General features: G+C 39.7%; 1 protein-coding gene across 1 annotated transcript in view; it reads right to left on the reverse strand.

Moving 5' to 3' along the window:
* FHIT (fragile histidine triad diadenosine triphosphatase) overlaps positions 1–6,890 on the reverse strand; it is a 1,079,335-nt gene extending 1,072,445 nt beyond the window's left edge. Inside the window, exon 1 of the mRNA XM_008146282.3 lies at positions 6,876–6,890. The gene's annotated coding sequence lies outside the window, so the exon portion shown is untranslated. The remainder of the gene's footprint in view (positions 1–6,875) is intronic.
* Between the last annotated feature and the right edge of the window lie 11,835 nt (positions 6,891–18,725).

The following is an 18,725-nucleotide window of genomic DNA, read 5'->3' on the forward strand; positions in this document are numbered from 1 at the left end:
TTCACAATATATTATTACCTGAAAACACACACACACACACACACACACACACACACACACAAGGATACAGAGTTGTATGGAGCATAACCCACTTTTTCATTTTAAAAAATTTAAGGTATGCAAAGGAAAAGATCTAAAATAGCACTGTCCAATAGAAATATAATACAAGGCATCTATGCAATTTTAATGTGTGTAGTAGTCACATTAAAAAAAGTAAAAACAGTTCTTTGGTTTTGGTCACTGAAGCAAGATGATGAAGGGGACATCATCGTTTGGAAAGCGTCACAATATGATGCATAGGTTGTGCCACTGCTTTGATTCTAAGGCTGCCACCTTTAGATGTCTGCCTGTGCAAACCTGGCTACCCTGCCTGGAGGAAGCCAAAGTATAACTGGAGTGCCAAGGCTAAAAAGACAAAATTCCACCAGGACTGGTTCAAGGAGGCACCAGAAACCATGCGACGCAGATTCGGGCATGAGTTCCGTGAAGGAATGACACGTAAACCCAGGAAGGCAGTTGTTGCAGCATCTAGTCCACCCTAAGGATTTCAGTGATTATTTGCACAATAAATGTTCTGGCTTTTAAAATATTAAAAACAGCCCTAGCTGGTTTTGGCTCAGTGATAGAGCATCGGCCTGCAGACTGAAAAGGTCCCAGGTTCAATTCCAGTCAAGGGCACATGCTCAGGTTGCGGGCTTGATCCCCAGTAGGGGGCATGCAGGAGGCAGCCAATCAATGATTCTCTCTCATCATTGATGTTTCTATCTCTCCTCTCCCTTCCTCTCTGAAATAAAAAATATATATTTTAAAAATAATAAATAAATTAAAAACAAATTGGTGAAATTCATTTAATGAATATTTTAATTAACCAAACATAAACAAAATAATAATAGTTTAAAGTCTTTGTTTCTATATGAAGCATTTGAAATCAGGGGTGTAGTTTACACTCATAGCACATGTCGATTCAGCCTTGCCTTATTTTAAAAGTTCATGAGCCACACATGGCTGGTGGCTACTAGATTAGACGGCTCTGGTGAGCCTTAAAAGCAGGTGTGGAGAACAGGAATTTGTATAATTTTTACTTTCTTCTTTTTCGCTCTTCTTTTACAATTATCATTTATAATTTTGCTATTGACATATACTACTTCTATAAAATAAAAAATAAAGTTGTTTCTAAATATTAAGCCCAGAGGCATTTTTTCTGTCTCTGGAATACCTCTTGGCTCATGGTCTCTGTGGTTCACAGGCTACATGCTTCCTCAAACTAGAAAAATGACTTCTTTTCTTCTCCTCCCTTTACATATATTTTGAATAGCTGCCTAGCTTCAGCCCTCAGGCATGTGAGGAAGGATCAAACTTGCTGCTCTTCAGAGCCCTTGGTAAGCCAGCCCTTGCTTTGCAGTGTTGCAACCGGAATCTAGGAGGACTCCAGGCACTGTTTTAGCAGCTCTCCTGGGCTATGGAGGGCATGGATTGGGCCCAGAAGCCACTTAATTAGAGGTTAATTAAATAATGACGACAAGCCTTAATCTCCAACTTGTCATCAGATTGTAAACACTGATCACAGCTGCAGCAATCTGCAATACAGCCATTGAGAGAAATCTTGACCAGAATGAAATGAATTCATTTGTTATCCAGATGAAGCTGAGGCAAGATCTGAGAAATCCAGGGCCTTGTAAAACCAGGAGACATGGAACTGGAAAGAGAAACTACAAGAGAAGAATGTGTCAGATCAGATACCTATCTCCCCACCCCTCACAAAAAAAATCACTTGATCTTATGCACAGAGAGGCTTAGAAAAAAAGACATTGGACTGAGAACTTGGAAGAAACTGAAAAAGCTCTCCCTCTATTATCCACTGATGGGGTTTCCATGGAAATATGTGTGAGCCACTGCACATGCTGGGCCTCGGGACAGATGGCTAACCACCAGAAGTGAGCTACTGCAGTTCACTAGAGGGGCACAAGTATAATAGTTACAGGGTGTTAGGTACCTACCACGAGTCAGGCACTTCACAGGTAATTTATCTGATAATTGCCACAATTATTTTATAAGACGAACATGCTTTCTCCATTTTAAAGGAGAAAATGCCAAATCTCAATGAAGTATCCTTACCTTGCTAAGGCCATGCAAAATATGGGTTCAGGCTGCTCTGCCTCAGCTTGGAGACAATGGTGAGGAACTGACAAGGATGAAAGAACTGTGACATTCATGAGGAAGATGGAAAGAGAAAGAGGAAACATTCCTCAAAGCGGATCTAGGAGGTTAGACGGCCTCGTAGAGTCTGAGAGGCAGGTGAACATTCTGAGACCATGTTCTGGGTGCACCTGTGACAGCACCCTTCCCTCCCTGACACAGAGAGCACCTTCTCATTCTCTCAGACCTGGTGCAGGGCCACTGTGCATCTCTTCTGTGAAGTTTCCCCAAAACCACCTGGTAAGATCAGCACGGCTTTACATCAGCAAAGTGAGGTGCATTGGGAGGGAGATGACTTTTATGTGAGGGGTCAGACACCATCTATAATAATAAAAGTGTAATATACTAATTAGACTGGACAGCCAGACAAGCTTCCGGACGACCTTCCGGATAACCAGGGCTGTGAGGGCCAAGGCAAGCTGCCCCGGCTGTGAGGACCAAGCCCCGTGCACAGATTTCGTGCATCGGCCTCTAATGTCATTTAGAAAAATAAACAACAAAAAAAGTTAAAAGAAGTGAGTATCTTAACCTGAGGATGAGAAAAAATGGAGTAGGGAGAGAACCATGACAGCTTTGTCAAATAGGTAATGGAATACTATGTAAGGTTTTCATCCATGTACTGTTCCCTCAAGCCTTTTTGGAACAAGACAGAACATTCATTCATTGGTTCACTAGTGCTGTGGTAGGTCTGAGGAAATTAACGATGAGCCAAAGCAGACAGCAATCTGAGGGCGGGACACATACATCACACAGGAACAACCGAGTCAAAATAAAGATAACACAAGTAACTGACACATTGAGACAAGTGCTTCAAATAATGGGTAAATGGGATTTTATGACTTTGTACAAGACAAAACTGGAACCAATAAAGAGAATATGCAGGAATAAGCTTCAGTTCACTATCTGGAAGAACTTTCAAACAAACCACACACCCCAGAAATTACCCCATGAACAAGCACACTTCCCTAAAGCTTTAGATGTGTCCAGGCTGACATCTGGGCACACAAGAGTCCAGCCTCTGGGTGACCTCTCAAGTCTTCCTCAGCTCTAAGAACCTGTGACTCTGTCATGCTAAACAAAATATTTTCTCAGATGGAAATTAGAACTTGCCAGAGAGAATTTCCAGGAGACTTAGGAAATTTATGCAGAAAAGAATAATTTTCTATGTATAGGGCAGTCAAGCAAAACTGAATCTCCTAAACTGCTCACTAGCACTGATGTTCTTGTCTTCCCAGCACTGATGCACCAGCACTCTGCACCTGCCCGCCCAGCACTGATGCACCAGCACTCTGCACCTGCCCGCCCAGCACTGATACACCAGTACTCTGCACCTGCCCGCCCAGCACTCTGCACCTGCCCTCCCAGCACTGATGCACCAGCACTCTGCACCTGCCCGCCCAGCACTGATACACCAGTACTCTGCACCTGCCCGCCCAGCACTCTGCACCTGCCTGCCCAGCACTGATGCACCAGCACTCTGCACCTGCCCTCCCAGAACTGATGCACCAGCACTCTGCACCTGTCCTCCCAGCACTGATGCACCAGCACTCTGCACCTGCCCTCCCAGCACTGATGCACCAGCACTCTGCACCTGCCTGCCCAGCACTGATGCACCAGCACTCTGCACCTGCCCTCCCAGAACTGATGCACCAGCATTCTGCACCTGCCTGCCCAGAACTGATGCACCAGCACTCTGCACCTGCCTGCCCAGAACTGATGCACCAGCACTCTGCACCTGCCTGCCCAGCACTGATGCACCAGCACTCTGCACCTGCCTGCCCAGCACTGATGCACCAGCACTCTGCACCTGCCTGCCCAGCACTGATGCACCAGCACTCTGCACCTGCCTGCCCAGCACTGATGCACCAGCACTCTGCACCTGCCTGCCCAGAACTGATGCACCAGCACTCTGCACCTGCCTGCCCAGCACTGATGCACCAGCACTCTGCACCTGCCTGCCCAGCACTGATGCACCAGCACTCTGCACCTGCCCTCCCAGCACTGATGCACCAGCACTCTGCACCTGCCCTCCCAGAACTGATGCACCAGCACTCTGCACCTGCCTGCCCAGCACTGATGCACCAGCATTCTGCACCTGCCTGCCCAGCACTGATGCACCAGCACTCTGCACCTGCCCTCCCAGCACTGATGCACCAGCACTCTGCACCTGCCCTCCCAGAACTGATGCACCAGCACTCTGCACCTGCCTGCCCAGCACTGATGCACCAGCATTCTGCACCTGCCTGCCCAGCACTGATGCACCAACACTCTGCACCTGCCTGCCCAGCACTGATGCACCAGCATTCTGCACCTGCCTGCCCAGCACTGATGCACCAGCACTCTGCACCTGCCTGCCCAGCACTGATGCACCAGCACTCTGCACCTGCCTGCCCAGCACTGATGCACCAACACTCTGCACCTGCCTGCCCAGCACTGATGCACCAGCACTCTGCACCTGCCTGCCCAGCACTGATGCACCAGCACTCTGCACCTGCCTGCCCAGCACTGATGCACCAGCACTCTGCACCTGCCCTCCCAGCACTGATGCACCAGCACTCTGCACCTGCCCTCCCAGAACTGATGCACCAGCACTCTGCACCTGCCTGCCCAGCACTGATGCACCAGCACTCTGCACCTGCCTGCCCAGCACTGATGCACCAGCACTCTGCACCTGCCCTCCCAGAACTGATGCACCAGCACTCTGCACCTGCCTGCCCAGCACTGATGCACCAGCACTCTGCACCTGCCTGCCCAGCACTGATGCACCAGCACTCTGCACCTGCCTGCCCAGCACTGATGCACCAGCACTCTGCACCTGCCTGCCCAGCACTGATGCACCAGCACTCTGCACCTGCCTGCCCAGCACTGATGCACCAGCACTCTGCACCTGCCTGCCCAGCACTGATGCACCAGCACTCTGCACCTGCCCTCCCAGCACTGATGCACCAGCACTCTGCACCTGCCCGCCCAGCACTCTGCACCTGCCTGCCCAGCACTGATGCACCAGCACTCTGCACCTGCCCTCCCAGAACTGATGCACCAGCACTCTGCACCTGCCTGCCCAGCACTGATGCACCAGCACTCTGCACCTGCCTGCCCAGCACTGATGCACCAGCACTCTGCACCTGCCTGCCCAGCACTGATGCACCAGCACTCTGCACCTGCCTGCCCAGCACTGATGCACCAGCACTCTGCACCTGCCTGCCCAGCACTGATGCACCAGCACTCTGCACCTGCCTGCCCAGCACTGATGCACCAGCACTCTGCACCTGCCCTCCCAGCACTGATGCACCAGCACTCTGCACCTGCCTGCCCAGCAATGATGCACCAGCACTCTGCACCTGCCTGCCCAGCACTGATGCACCAGCACTCTGCACCTGCCTGCCCAGCACTGATGCACCAGCACTCTGCACCTGCCTGCCCAGCATTGATACACTTCTGGTTACTCACTGCTCTGCAACCTTCATGAAGACAAAGGATGATAGTCTTGTTCATCACTGGATCATCACTTCATGGCACATAGCACATATTAAGTATTTTTAAATGAACAAATAAATTCTATACTAAAATGTACTAATGCAAACACATATATAAGTGTAGATTACTAATAAAAACTCTCTTCTACTGTTTCAAACCTTACAATTGAACTTTCTTGAATAATTCATGATCATGAAAGTCAATCACATGCCTCATGATTAATAGCTAGAGTCCCTTGTCCAAGCAGCCACTTAGTTCCATTAAAAATTAATAATTTTCTACAGAATAAATATACACTATACATAGTACATCAAGAGTTCCACTTTTAATAAGCAATTAAGTAATGCAGAAAGACTAAGAATCTATTAACTAAGTGAGAAATCCATGAACTTGCCCTCCAAGTCATCATTCATTTACTACCTATTTCGCTTCTAAAAATTTTAAATTATTTATCCAGGTGAAAAAACAGTTCTGAAAACAGAATAAATGACACTAATAGGTTGTCATATTTGGTTAACATTTGCAGGCCGACACAGTGTATTTTTCTTAAGGATTTGAGATAGGCTATTCCTTCTGTGAAATGAAGAATGCATTAGAGAAGATCAATACACAACTGAGGCACTACATGTAAAATGTTAACAGTCTATTCATTGAAAAATTATGAACCATGCTATGGAGAACTTAGCCAGATAAGAGCTAAATTAAATTATTGATCTACATTCATTTTCCCCCTTTCTGTGTGACTATGTTCTGAATTTTTATAACATACATTATTGCCTATACAGTAAATGAATCATCTTATTCTAGGCCCAGCATGTCTGCTGACTGACAATTTTCTAAAATTAATTGTCATTTTGGTAGCATTCAGATTTATAAATGTTTCCCTCACATAAACATCTAAATGTTTAACATAAACTTGATAAGTTTTTGTAGCATGAACTCAAATGAAAAGAGAGTAATTTTCATTTTTCCAATGCAAATAAAAATGAAATGTTATTTTTCTTAACGTCATTTCACACCATTATGCTTCTTGATACATTTCATAGATGAGGCCAAAATGTATTCCCTTGCCTTTTTAAAAATGACTTAACTGTATTGCTAAGCAGAGTGATGCAATCAACACTGTGAATTGAAGTCATTTAAATTTTCATACCGGAATCTTCCCCAAGATATGTAATCTCAAGCTCTGTGAGCAGTTTTACCAGTAGCGTTGGGGGTTCCTTTAACGACAGAGTTCTTCTCCCCAATCAGCCTCCCAAAGGACAGAAGAATGTCCTGAGTTAGGATTTTCTCTTACCTGCTGAAAAGGGGAAATGGATAATATTTTGTAAGAAATGTAAATTGCACAGACCCAATTTAATTCACGAAAAAGGAAGCTGACATAAGAGTTCTTGGGAGAAATGACCTTTATTTGGGGCTGAATGTAACCAGCAACTTTTGGCAACTGAGAAAATATCTTCTCTTTAACGAAGCAGTGTCAGTTACTGAGGCCTCTTCATTTTCTCTAAGGGAGGCGCAATCAATCTGACGTGTGCTCCAAATAGAGCAGAAATTAGCCCTAATGTGTAGGTGAACAGTTGTATCAAAATACAACCACATGAGATCTTAGATTCTGAGGAGAAAACCATGGGAGCTCACACAGTGTTTGCCTCCCTCAGGTAAAGAAATGGTTCGCTGCTTTCTCTCCACACCTCTGGTCACCCGGAGGAGCGCCAGGCACTGGAGCCTGTCCTGCAGGCTCACACAAAGGTCAGTCCCTGTCGCTGCTGGGATGGGATTTCAGCCTCGCAGCAGGCCAGAGGGCTCTGTCTCTCCACAGGTCAGCTCCAAAGCTGAGTGCCCCTTGCACTAGAAATCAATGTCATCCAAGGAAAACTGCAGGAGAAAATTAAATACCAGCATCAAAAGTCTCTTGTGTAGCAGGCCCTCCCCACTGTGTTTCTGCCAGTTGATAAGAAGCAATGTGGGAAACAGCAAACAAGGGCTGAAGAGAGAAAAAAATCCAAGAATTGCAGAATTTGAGAGCTGGAAAGGGGCAAAGTCTCAAGTAGGAAAAGAATCGGTGCCCTACTGTGCAGAAATGTAGACGCTGTCTGGGGAAGGGCAAACAGGCTCCCTATCAGGAGGCCCAGCTAAAGGTCAGCGATCCCCTAGGAAGTTCCTTCACCAGATTTGGTACCCGGGGCCTTGGTGTCCTCAACACACAGTACGAATCTATTTCTGAGGACGTGGTCTTCTATAAAGAAGCTCACAAGACCACTGCATAAAACCGGAGTGCTCAAGTAGAAGTCTACGCTTTGCCACATAACTGCCACACAGACGTCAGAATCACCCTTCCTAAAGATGCGCTCCATCTGAAGCCAAATCCTCATCACACAGCAATCTGATGTGGAAGGAATCCGAACAAGAGGAGTTCCCTTGATGAACTGATGTTAAGTGGCATGGGGGAGAGAGAGTCTGGGAAAGAATACGCAGCGTGTGCTGGCGGCAGCTCTATGGATCCATTGCCATAACAGGAATGGTCTTGCCAACAGAAAAACAATGCTCCAAGTTCCTCATAGGAGGCCCACTTCCTCCAAACAGAACTGCTTCCATCACTGAGTAACCACAATTTGTCCTAAAAACGTGAATCATTTTTCTCATTGCTAATTAAATACATTGTAACAAATGAGCACATGAAAAAGAATTTTTAAAAAAAGTTATTCTATTTCTTTCCCTCAGAAAATTATAGGTGGATAATCTTTCAGTTTCTATGCATTCATCTTAGGTTGACCATATAAAATTTCCATTGTGCAGATAAAAAAGTCAATTATTAGTAATTCCACATCTCAACTTATTACACATACACACATTATATCAAAAATTCCTTTCTGTTGCTTTTCTTTTAATTAACCAATATTCATAAGCAGTTTTCCACATTATGAAGTAATACCATAACAAATTCTCTTGTACACACTTCTTTACCAAAACCTCTGATTATTTCCTTAGGGAACACTCCTAGATATAGAATTGTTAGGTCAAAAGATACACATACACGCATTCATTTATATATTGCCTAACGCTGCTTTTGCCCAATAACAGCAGAGTTGAAACAGAGACAGAAAGCCTACAATATTTAGTCTCTCATCTTCTCCAGGAAAAGTTTGCCAACCATGGACCTAGAGTCTACAATTAGCTAGAGACAGACATTCACAATAGGACATCTATTCCACAGTAGGACACAGGCTCCATCTTATAAAATGCACCATGTCTTCAAATATTTTCTACTCTTTAGCATATTTTAATCACCCCAAAGGTTCTTTGTCATATAACTTTACTTACCATTAGAATAATATTAAGAACACTATTAGAGACATGTAGCTCCATTATTTTTAACTACAGAAATTATTATAACCTAAGATATCAATGGGAACCAAATAAAACAAATGAGATGTTATAAAAACTCCTTTCTTGCATAACAATCTATAATAAATATATATGTTCTTAAATTTTTAATATAAAAATTGATTATTATATAAAAAAGACTAAAAGATTTCATTTCTTGGGTCTTTGATTTGAAAGAGCTATGAATATGAAATAGGATTTACTCATGAGTAAGACTCAAACTTAGTTAAGGAAAAAACACATTGAACTTTTTATTGAAAAAGAATCCTGCAGACAACATCTAAATTTTTATAAATTCCTTGTTAATTAGACTTTAATCTCCATAACTATACCATATGCTGGAAAAGCATCCCAATACAAACCCTGTGAGACGGTTTTACTGCCATTACTTTAAGAGCCATTTAAAAGATTTTCTATGGGATAAAGATTGGGTAATTTATCATGGTTTTATGCTCCTTTAATCTGCTCCATCTTCCCATTGTAAAATAAATATTGGTTTTAAAATAAATAGTTCTGCCCAGGTTTTGATGAGAAAAATTGCCCTGTAAATCACATGCTCACTTTTGCCAAATGCTAAGTCCAACATTAAGTCCAGCCCATTCTGACAAAAAATAAGTCAATTTTATAGAACAAAACCTGAGGAAGACAATTACTTAAGTATATTATCAATGCTGCAATGTAAATAATTTGAGATCTGAGCTTCTCTATCCCCTGCTTTTTAATTCTTAATATAGCTACTAGTTGATGACAAACTGATCCTTTAATTAAACACTTAAAAATAATTCTTTACCATAGTATATATTATATTCTCTCCAACTCCAATATACAAGTTATGTAACTTTAAATAAATATAAGTAAATCTGAGGGTTACATGATAACATCTTTTTTCATGTTTTTATTTATTTCTTTAGAAAGAGAGGAAGGGAGAGGGAGGGAGAGAAAAAAAGATTGATGAAAGAGAAACATGATCAGCTGCCTCCTGCACGCCCTCTACAGGGGATTGAACCAGCAACCTGGGCATATGCCCTGACCCAGAATCTAAACGGTGACCTCTTGGTAAATGGGATGAGGTTCAACCAACTGAGCCATACCAGCCATGGCAATAATATCTTTATCAATCACTTTTTTCATACTCAGAGGGACAAATCAATTTAACTGTCACTTCCTTCGAATATTTCACAGTGCTCTGAGAAACTGACAATGTACATATTTTCCTATAATAAACACAATGACTAAAATACCCGGGAAGATATGAATGGCTTAAAGCAGTGCTTTACAAACTACCTATGATAGAACAGTAGTTGACTGTATTTTTCATTTCCAATATGTTGTGGGTTGATAATCCATTTGCAAAATACAATAAAAAATGCACTTGGTTATTGTGGCAATGCCAAATTGCTATAAAATTTCTAAACCAGCACTGTCCAACGTGACGTATAACATGAGCCACAGGGGTAATGTTAGACTTTCTAGTAAACACATAAAAAGAAACAGATGAGATTAATTTTAATAATATATTTTATTGATTTTTTAAGAGAGGAAGGGAGAGGGATAGAGAGCTAGAAACATCAATGAGAGAGAATCATCGACAGCTGCCTCCTGCACACCCCCTCCAGGGATGTGCCCGCAGCCAATGTACATGCCCTTGACCGGAACATGGGACCTTTCAGTCCGCAGACCGACGCTCTATCCATTGAGCCAAACCGGTTTTGGCCAGATGAGATTAATTTTAATAATATTTTATGTAACCCAATATATGCACAATCTTATCATTTAAACATCTAATCAATATAAAAATGTAATTGAGATAGTCTACATTCTTTTTTTTAATCGTATCTTCAAAATCCGGCATGCATTGTACCCTTGCAGAGCATTTCAATTCGGAGAGGCCTTCTTTCATGTATTCAACAGGTACATGTAGCTAGTGGCACCTGGTCTGCACAGTGCAGTTCTAATCCCTACTCTCACCTTTGCGCCTCCCTCCCCACACTTTAGTAGTACTGTCTAAACCACTGCTTCCTTCAGGATGGCATCTCTAAGCTTCTCTTCCATAACTTTCTCTGGATGTTTTCTAATTGAGGGCTCCATTCCAGAGAAAGCTAATACTTCAATTAAGAAATTAGCAAAGTCATAATTGTGGCTAGCTTTATACTTCCTTTCAGGAAGGGAATCGCCATTAACAAGGGAACAGCCATTAACAAGGGGATGGTCATTAACAAGGGACGCAGAAGCCCTCTCCCTTCTCTAGAAGCAATTATTATTCTGAATAAAGTTGGTTTATTTCCTTCTCACCCATGTTTTGATACTTCCTCTATAGATTATAGTCCTGAACATTTATGTAAAGCCATTAATGAGGAAAAATATGTCTGCACTTTACAGAGATGTGTGAATTTAATATACTTGGACTATGCAAATTCTTACCACGTTCCAATGGCAATTGTAGAAACTGAATCGCACACCTTTTTACCCTCCCACTCTATGATCTATGTCTTTGGACAATGTACTTCCTTCTAGCCTGGAAAATTCCTACTCATCATTTAGGTCACTGCTTAAATGTCACTTCTTCAGGAAACCTTTGCTAATCTGTCCTTTGTCCTATTAAGATTGGGTTCCCCATTAAATATTCTACCTTTCCTATACTTTTCTTATAATTATAAATATCTATTTTTGTAATGATTTGTTTAATGTCCATCTCCCTCATGAAAATATAAGCTAACACCAGCAAAATTCCAGATACACAGTAGACTTACATAAATATTTGTGATATGAATGAATAATTTTCCATTCCAAGAATCCAGGCTCAAACAACTCAGCTAGACATCAGTTTCTCAGTCTCTTGTGACATGAGCTCAGAATGTGTATATCATAAGCATATTGGGCAATCTTATTTATTAGAAAATACATTTTCAAATATATTACCATAAAGTTAATCATAGTATATTCTTTTGACATTTTATTCTACTATGTAGCTATAGCTAGTCCCCCTTTCATTTCTAATACTATTCATGTTCTGTCTCTTTCTCTTTCTCTCTCTCTCTCTCTCTCTCTCTCTCTCTCTCTCTCTGTATCTCTCTCTCTCTCTCTCTCTCTCTCCCTCTCCCTCATTTTTTGATCAAGTTTGCCAGATGTTTATGTGTTTGCTTAGTTTTCCAAAGAACCATCTTTTCCTCTGTTGATTTTCTCTACTATTCCTTTTTATTCCTTTTCATTGGTTTTTACAATATGTTGCATTACCCTGTCCCTCTATTTTGACTTACTCTGCTATTCTATACCTTTTTGGCTGAATGCTTAACTCACTAATAATCAGTTTCATTAATTTCTAATATATTCATTTGTGAATCTATAAATTTCCCTCAATGTATATTTTTAATTGAACTCCACAAGAGTTAAAATAAAGAACCTAATAATTTTCATCACCACTTTTCCTTGACAAGAATTATTTAAAGTATATATAATCTTGAGTTTGCAAAATGTATGGAGGTTTTGATGTCTGTTGGTTCTTGGCCTCCCAATCCTTTTTCTCTGAGATAAAAAACATGGTTCATATCATTTTTATTCATTAGTGGTAAGGCCTTTTGTGTATGTATATTCTCTGCTAGTGGAGTTCCAAGTGCTATATATGTCCATTTGATCAAGCTAATAGGGTATGATAATTAAAGCTTCTTTATCCTTTGTAATTTTTTAATTTGATTTATCAGTACCTGATATATATGTTTTAAAACTGCTGATGATAATTACCCAGGTTTTCAATACCTCCTGATGATTCTGTCAATTTTTACTTTTTATATTTTTAAATGATTCTACTAGGTAATGTAGGTTTGGAATTAATATACCAGCCGGGTAAATTGTTATTTATCATTAAGTAAAAACTCTGTATCTACAATAATACTTTTTAAAGTACATTTTCTCGATAATAATACAGTATCAACAGCTTTCTTTCGAACGGTATTTGCATGGTACATTATATCAATTTCCATCTATTTTCTTTCAATCTTCCCATCCCATTATCCTTAACAGGTGTGCCCTTGGTAAACCGTTTGTAAAGAGAATATAGCTGTTCCCCCTTCTCCATCAAACTTAACAATCTTTGTCTGTTGACAGATAAAATGAATCATTTTATATTTTATGTGATTCCTAATATATTTGGCCTTATGTCAACAATCATGTTAATCTACAATTTCCCCAAAGTCATAGATTATCAAAATGTACCAAATACTGCACACCACAACAAACACTGCTATATCTAGCTTAGATTCGTAATTTAGCTCTTCTCAATAAGTCATTTAGACACATTAGCAAACTACTGTATATTCTCTTAAAGATATAGGGTAATAAACCCTTATATTAATAATACACACACACACACACACACACACGCACACACACACACACACACACATATCCAAAAGAATAAATAAATAAAATCAGGTGGCCAATCCACAACTTTATTCTTTATCTTTAAAGGGACATAAAAGATTCCATTTGTCATGGACCTCTGATGCTTATGTGCTTCCTTCTCCCCATTATTTTTCATTTCTACCTAATGCAGCTCTCATTCTGCCTCTTCTTTTCCTACGCTCCTTCTTTCCGGCCCCAGCCTCTCGTCATCTTTTACCTAGACCACTGCATTAGTGTTTGTTCTCTCCCCGATGTCATTTCACTACCTTCCACTCCAACTCACCCTCCAGATAAATGAAGACCTAGCGTCATAAGCTAAGAAATTTGAACTTTACCCTTCAGGTCAGTGTCTCTCCAACTGAAATCCAAAGACATTGTCTCATAGCTCCAAACATTCTGTGATAATTATTTTAATTTGTGGTTTTATCCAATTAACATTCTAAATAATTTAAATGACAACCTGATAATGGAGCTGTGCTTTCCAATAGTAGTGCCTGCGTCTGTCTTTTTTCTCCCATGGACTCTGTTCTGTTCTCAATGTCACTGGCACCAAACACTTACCTAAAGTAACAGCTTTTAACTTTCAATGTGTCAGTAAGCACATCTGGCTGTTAGGTTGGCATGTCCTAGTGCTAAAATTGTCCCACGTCATCCACTGTACTCTTCAGTGAAGATGATTTGCAATTGAAAGATATTGTCATCGAACAAGGCTTTAATTTATTAAGATATTTAATTAATGGAGACTTTGATATGACATCATAAAAACTCATAGTGTGGCAGAGTAATGGTCTATTTTAATTGTTATGGGCTAGTGAGAAAAGAACAAAGGCAGAATTAATATGTAAATTATGTGTTTATAGCAAATGAAAGCCAAGAGATACTATGGGACATTGTACAAAAGAAGGTTTCCCAATCTTTCAAGTGGTGAGAAGTGTTGAGAAGACGGAGTCATCATTTGGCTCAGAGTGGTAAAGGCATGCCAAATTAAGAATCTTTGTCACAACAGTCAGGAGGCTTTATTTATTCATTACTCATTTATCAAAAATGTGTTAAATGCTTAATAAATACCCTGAGTTCTAAACACTTTCTAGGCACTGAGGATACAGAAGCAAACAAGACAGCAAATTTCTTATCCTTGTAGAAGTTATATTCAGACAATAAGCACATTTACAATATGATGGCAGATAGTAATATGTCCTGTGAAGAAAAATAAAGCTGAGAAAGGAACTAGAGCATAGGGGACACCTATTATAGGCAGAGTGGTCACGGAAGGATTCTCCGAGGAGGTGCCATTTGAGCAGAAACCGGAGCGTGATGAGGAGGTAAGGCACAGAAATGTGTAGGGGAAAAGACTTCCAGATGCAACAGCAAATACAAAAAGGTCGAGATGGGAATTAGTTTGACACATATGAAGAACAGCAAGAAAATCAGTACGGCCAGACCAGGGGAGAAAGCAGGAGAGTGATACGAGCCAAATCATGAAGGGCTCCAAAATAGGGCTTTATTCATTACTCATTTATCAAAAATGTGTTAAATGCTTAATAAATACCATTTCCTATTCCATTTAAAAATTCACATACATTCTCATATGCATTCAACAAACAGGTATGAAGCATCTGCCAAGCTGAGCTGGTAACTGAACATAAACACATATGGCTTCTAAACTCACAGAGTGATGATCTTATTGGGGAGACAGTGATGAAGCAGTAACACAGAGCAGTGGCAGGAACCAAACAGAGAGATTATAACAAGAGGCCTAACCTAGTCTGTAGAAGAGAAAACATTGGAGTTGATATCTGAGAAGAGGGAATTAATGTAGTGGAGATAAAGGAAACAAAATTCCACAGGCTGAGGGAACAAGAATGCCCAAAGGCGGGATCACAGGAGGGAGGAGAGTGATGCTGGGAAAGAGAAAGGGCAGTGCAGTTGGAGTTCAGGGAGCTAAGGGAAGAAGATTGAAAAGAATCAAGAGAGGAGGACAGGGGCCCTGTTAAGTATTTGAATGGTGGGAATGGTTTCACCAGGGCAGTGGACTGACCAAACTAGCATTCTGAAAATCTCCCTCAAGCTACATTTGAAAATGGATTGGAGGTAGACAAGAGCAGATGCCAGGGGATCAGACAAGACGCTATCGCAGTAATGATGATAATTTAGACTACAGTCGGAATAGTAGATATGGTAGCATACAAGAAATCTGAGAAATACTTAGGAATTGGAAATAAATTGGGTAAGAGGTTGTGGTACATTTTACACATCAAGTCCTACCTGCAGTATTTGATCTGGTCTATAAATTGTACTTCTCAACTCAGCTGGTGATTTTCTCTACTGTGCTCTGGGAGATTTATCTCAATTAAAATAATACTTCTTTCTCAAAAATGGTCATGATTTTTTATCATATTCCACAAAGGTAACTGTCAAATGTCTATGCCTTAAAAGTATGTTTATATTAAATATATGGTGCCACCAAAAACATAAAAGTATGTTTAAAAACAATTATTCTTAAAAACTATTATTCTTAATTTAATACGTTGTAAATTGTGTTGTTCACTTCTTCATCCATTTTCTTTTGTTCTCCTTTTATCCTAACCCAAGGATATGTGTTACTGATTTGAGAGAGAGAGAGAGAGAGAGAGAAAGAGAGAGAGAGAGAGAGAAACATTGATCAGTTGCCTTCTGTACATGCCTCAACCAAGGACCCAATCTACAATCCATGTAAGTACTCTGACCAGGAATCAAATCAGCAACCTTTCAGTGCATGGGAGAATGCTCCAACCCCACAGTGGCCAGGGTCCTCTTTATCCATTTTCCATCAGCACAGGTATGATTACTTTTGGTTCTTGCCAATAATTCACTCAAAATGAGAACAAATTTATTGGTTGTAATATGTATGAATGTTTCTCTGAGAACAAAAGGAACAGAAGGTACTGTTTTACCATACTGGAAGTTGTCATTCCTTCTCTAAAGTCCTATTTAATCCCTTAAACAAATAGAACATGGTTAAAAAAAAAAGGGGGGGGGGCGGGCATTACAAATACTTAAGAGATTAGCATATTGACTTGTCAAATTTGACAGGAAGGACAAACTTGGTCTCAATATATACACTTCGATTTGGAAAGATTTAGACAGCAAGTTGATGATTCTGAAAGCAATATAGGAAAGTATATATAAATACATAAATTTTTAAAATAGGATAAAAATGTTTACAATGGTTAATTCTGAGAAATGGGTTGAGTTACAAGTACAGGGGATTTTGTATATTACTATGCATTCCTTGAATTTTAGAAGCAGGTATTAGTTTGTAACAAAAATAGAAGAAAAAAGAGCAGATATGAAAAACAAGACAATAAAATAATATCACTCTTTAGTAATTCTAGGGTAGCGAGGGCAATATTTATCATAGAAACTAAATGCATTACATTAAATTTTCATTATATACGATTATTTTTCTAGGTCCATGGTACATATTTACACACTAACCACTGATGTCAAAAAATGGTTCCGATGCATTTAAACTCCATCCACACGAAAGAATTAAATGTATTAAACTCCAGTATCATTTTAAATCCAATTAGAGGTAAATAGAAGTAAGTTGTTATAAAGTGCATAGGGGGTGGTATTTGTTTCTGATTGATTAAAAATATTAATAAAATGTCTGGTGAAAACCATATTTGTAAACTGAAATAATTTTTAAAGGAAAGTGGCAAAATCCACAACAATTTGATTGATCCAATGTGTTGACAATAGCAGTCCATCCCATTAGAGTGCAGAAATGAGATTCTCCTACACCTTCCCTATTTTTAGATTGTGTCCTCACAAGATAAGAAGTAAATCACATCTTATAGAACCTAGTCATAAAGTTTCCCAAATTGACTGTGCATAAAAATCATCTTTATGACTTATTAAAAATACAGATTCTTGTCTATCCCAAGATTATGAAGATATTCTATTTTTTATTACCTTCCTGAATCTGCAAGAGTTTTCAATATAATGATGAATGAAAATGGAAATAACAGACATCTGTATCTTAGTTGCACTCTCAGCAAGAAAGCTGTCAGTATTTCAACATTAAGCATGAGGTTTGCTGTAGCTTTTTTGTGGATCTCTTTTATCTTATTAAGAAATTTCTGCTCTATTACCATTTCAGTAAGAAGAGTTTTTATCATGAATAAGTGTAAAATTTTATCAACAATTTTTCCCCTCATCTATTGAAATGATGCAGCTTTTCATTTTCACTCTATTAATGTGGTCAATTGTATTGATTTTCAACTAATCAACTTGAATTCCTAAATTAAATCCAACTTGGTAGTGATATATTATCCTTTTCATATATCATTGAATTTGATTTACTAATGTTTTGGCTAGGGTTTTTTTCATCCATCTTCATGAGAAAAAATGGACTGTGAATTTCCTTTTTTAAAATAATACTCTTGGCTTTGGGGTCAAGTCTATGTTGTTCTAATAATGTAAATTTATATATGATTAGTATTATTTCTTTGTTCAATGTTTGAAAAAATGTTAGTGAATTTAGCCAAAACCGGTTTGGCTCAGTGGATAGAGCGTCGGCCTGAGGACTCAAGGGTCCCGGATTCGATTCCGGTCAAGGCATGTGCCTTGGTTGCGGGCACATCCCCAGTGGGGGGTGTGCAGGAGGCAGCTGATCGATGTTTCTCTCTCATCGATGTTTCTGGCTCTCTATCCCTCTCTCTTCCTCTCTGTAAAAAATCAATAAAATATATGTTTGAAAAAATGTTAGTGAATTTAAATGGTAGTTTCTTTGTGGGAAGTCTATAATTATGAAGCTAATTTCTTTAATAGATATAAAATAATTAAGATTTGCTTAAATGTATCACACCAATTTTAGTCTATTTTTTAAGGAATTAAACCATATCACTTACATTTTCACATGTATTGGCATAAAATCTTAGTCATATCTTTTTTAATATCTATAGTTTAGTGTTATCCTTTTTGCAATTGTGATATTAACATTTTTGTACCTTATCTTGTTTCTTAATTATTCTTACCAGAGTTTTATCAATTTTCTTAGCCTTTTCAAATAATCAACTTTAGCTCTTTTTTAGAACCATAAAACAAATGTTTAGGTCACTAATTTTTAGACTTTCTTCTTTCCTAATGTAAGAATTTAAGGCTATAAATTTCCCTATAACGACTGCTTGAGCTGCAATCCACAAGGTTTGATAAATTGCATTTTCATCATGTTAAAATATTTCTATTTTTCATTATGATTATTTGCTTTGACACATAAGGGAAAG

The sequence above is a fragment of the Eptesicus fuscus genome, chromosome 18, assembly GCF_027574615.1.
Source record: "Eptesicus fuscus isolate TK198812 chromosome 18, DD_ASM_mEF_20220401, whole genome shotgun sequence".
Lineage (NCBI taxonomy): Eukaryota > Metazoa > Chordata > Mammalia > Chiroptera > Vespertilionidae > Eptesicus > Eptesicus fuscus.